At 47.0% G+C, this 3,292-nt stretch overlaps 1 protein-coding gene across 2 annotated transcripts in view; it reads right to left on the minus strand.

Annotated features, from left to right (window-relative positions):
* MRPL14 (mitochondrial ribosomal protein L14) overlaps positions 1–1,239 on the minus strand; it is a 45,592-nt gene extending 44,353 nt beyond the window's left edge. The window contains exon 1 of one of the 2 annotated variants that reach the window (XM_044672859.1): positions 1,028–1,239. The gene's annotated coding sequence lies outside the window, so the exon portion shown is untranslated. The remainder of the gene's footprint in view (positions 1–1,027) is intronic. The other variant, XM_044672868.1, reaches the window with a different exon arrangement.
* Between the last annotated feature and the right edge of the window lie 2,053 nt (positions 1,240–3,292).

The following is a 3,292-nucleotide window of genomic DNA, read 5'->3' on the forward strand; positions in this document are numbered from 1 at the left end:
CTTCCCGGCGCCCCCACCCCCTTATTCCCGAATCCCCTGTTCTAAAACTGAGGAAGCTAATTATGCGAACCCCCCCCCAAAAAAAGCCCTCCCGGCCCCTTCCCCAGTACCCAAATGTGCCCCGCACTGGATCCAGCCCCAATCCTCGGGGCATCCAGCTGTTCGAGGGACCCTCCACCCCACCCGGTGGTTTCACACACACACACACACACACACACACACACACACACTTCTTCGCCCACCTGCCTGGTCCAGGTGTGTACCCGGTCTCCCACGATGCGCCCTCCAGGGTTCCATCCCCCTTCCCCCCCAACCCGCCCTTTCTACGGGGATCCAGATGTTGTCCCCCCATCTTCAACTGAAGCTTTAGTTTAGTGGTGGTTTGGGATTGTATTTTTTGTTATTGTTGTTTTTGCGGGGTGAGGGTAGGAGGATACAATGTCGCATGATCTGATAGATTTCGTGGATTTTACCGCCGCGCCCCCACACACACACATACAAACACGCGCGCGCGCACACATACACACACACACACTAACAAACACCGGAGTAGAATCTGCGCTGGGCCCCAGGCTGCGGTAATACTGCTCTGTGTCCCCCTGGCCCAGACTTAGGGGACTGAGCCGGGGAGTGGGGCGGGGGATGGGGGAGTTGGAGGGAGCCTGGGAGAAGGGTGTGTGTGCGTGCGTGTGTCTTATGTACGCGTCTATGCGCGCTCGCTGTGAGTGTCCTTCCACCCCAGCACAATGCAGTCTTCACAGCCCTGGGCCGAGGCTTGTTTGAGAAGGCGGTCGGGAAGAGGTTCCGGACTGGATGGGGGCTAGTTAAAAGCCAGGCCTGGAACAAGGGGGGAAGAAGTCGAGGGGCTTCTACAGGGCCCTCCTTTTCCACCCAAGGGTGGGAACTTAGTAGGAATAGGCCACTGCTTGTCCTGCCCGAGGCCATAGGGGTGGGGGGGGAGGGAATGGGCCGCCTCCCCCCCCCCCCCCCGCAGTGAACATTGACTGTCCTTGGTGCTGGCACCTACCTGGGTCGTTGTGGGTACAAGCCTGGCATCCACGGGGATGTCCAGACACAATCTTGGTTCTTCCAGTAGCTCAGAGAAAGAGTGTGAGTGTGTCACTGAGGATAGAAGGGAGGATGATATCCTTGTTTCTGCCTACTAAAGAAAGGGCATTGATGCCCACTCAGAGGGTTACATGAACACTGAGGTACTGGAGTAGGGAGGGTCTACTAGACTGCTGAGGAACACTGCCTTTCCTCTCCTCCCTACTCTGAGTTGAAAGAAAAGGTTGGCATGGCTGCCCTCCAGGGCATTAGGGTGGCATGAGAGTCCAGGCCCTGGCATGCCCAACATAGTGCATGCTGGGACCTGTAGTTTAGTGTGCCTTCCCCTGATGGAAGGTAAAGGGTAAAGTGGTAGATTAGCATCCCTCTTATCATATACTCTCCTAGATCATAGAATAGAAACACAGGAAGTCTTTCAGTGCTAAAAGAGATTTTTAAGATCCTCCAACCCAACACTCTCATTTTCACAGAGAAGACAAATAAAGCAAAGTGAGTTGGCCAAGGTCACACAGCTAATTAATGGCAGAACCAGCATTAGAGCCCAGGTCTTGTGGTTGCCAGGCCAATGCTCTTTTCATTATACCACACCACCTACCTCTCTGGTCCTGAGCAGCCCTACCATCACTCAGATGTGACAGAAGGGCACAAGGGAAATAGTGGACCTGTAAACAACTCTGGTGGGAAGCCCCTAAATCACATTTCCAAAATAAGCTTAGTCATAGTTAATCTTCACTTAAGCAACCCCAAAATAAACCCTACAGTTTTTGTGTTTGTTGTTTTAAATGTTTTTACCAGGCCCTTTCCCCACTAAACAACCTGATGATTGTAAGTCCCTGTTATACCACTGAGTTTCTCTTAAGAAAGCAAAAGTTAAATTAGAACTAGAAAGAAAATTAGAAATCATTTAGACAAACATCAGTTTTATAGATGTAGAAACTGAGATCCCAAAAGGAAAACCCAGATGACAGGGCTTATCACTGGGAGAGCCAGCTAGAACCTCAGACTCCTGGCTACTAGTCCAAGTGCCTTTTTTCTATGGATAAAAACTTGTCCAGGCTTTCCATTTAAAGCCAGGGCTTCCTGGTGGAAGAAATTTGCCCCCAAGGCAAATAAACCCTGAGTCATAGGTGGCCACACTTGATAGATATATATACCAACTGGGTTAACTCTGAAAGTTTAGAAGATACAGAAAAGTTTGAGGTGAAGAAAAGATATATTCCAGAGAGAGTGAACTAGAGGAAGTCTGGTGAAACTTAGATTTTATACCATCACCACCAGTCCTCAAGGCATCTAAGTAGGTGATTGCAGTGGATAGATGTCAGGAAGAAGCAAGTTCAAATTTGGTCACTCTAGCTGTGTGACCCTAGACAAATCACTTCAACCTCTGTTTGCCTCAATTTCCTCAATTGTAAAAATGGGAATAATAATACATCTTACTCGGAAGGGTTGTTGTAAGGATCAGATAAGATAATATTTGGGAAGCACAGTGCCTACATTATAGATGCTATATAAATGTTCTTCCTTTCCCCCCCCCCCAGTTTACTTTGATAATAAGTCATATTTTTCACTTATTACTTTTGCGCCCCTTCTCAAGGTGTTATCCCTTGCTAGGATATTTCTGCTCTAGGCAAGGATGTTAACATCCCTGTATTATCAATAGAAAAACTGAGCATTGGAGAGGGTTAGGGGTTCAAGACCACATAGTCACCTAGCTAAAACTAGAGCCCAGGTCTCCTATCTACTAACCAAGGCATCTTTCTGATGAAATATATTGACTGTAATTACAAGTCCTAAATCAAAATATCCCCTGAAACACTATAATAATAAACTTTTAAGTTGTAACCCTCTCCCAATGTCACCTTACAATAGCAAAACCCTGAACTGGCCTGAAAATAAACCCTTTGCCAACTTAAATTGAACATCTTAACGAAACTAGGGGAATTTTGTATACATCACTGGCATCCTAGAACAAAGGAGAAAGTTGCTGCCCATCATAAGAATTCTCTTCTGATCTCTTATAGAAACATCGCTCTCTAAGGAAAATGACACTGGTTTTGATATCAAAGGTTTAGTGGCTACTTTATTTTGGACCAGTCATTTAATCATTCTGCACCATGGTCTTCTCATCTGTAAAATGCAGATAATAATATCCTCAAAACTAACTTGGGACCATAGGACTAAGTGCTAGATAGGAGGGAACTTGGATTTCATCTCTAGTCATTAG

This window comes from Gracilinanus agilis, chromosome 4 (genome assembly GCF_016433145.1).
Source record: "Gracilinanus agilis isolate LMUSP501 chromosome 4, AgileGrace, whole genome shotgun sequence".
NCBI classification, from domain to species: Eukaryota; Metazoa; Chordata; class Mammalia; order Didelphimorphia; family Didelphidae; genus Gracilinanus; species Gracilinanus agilis.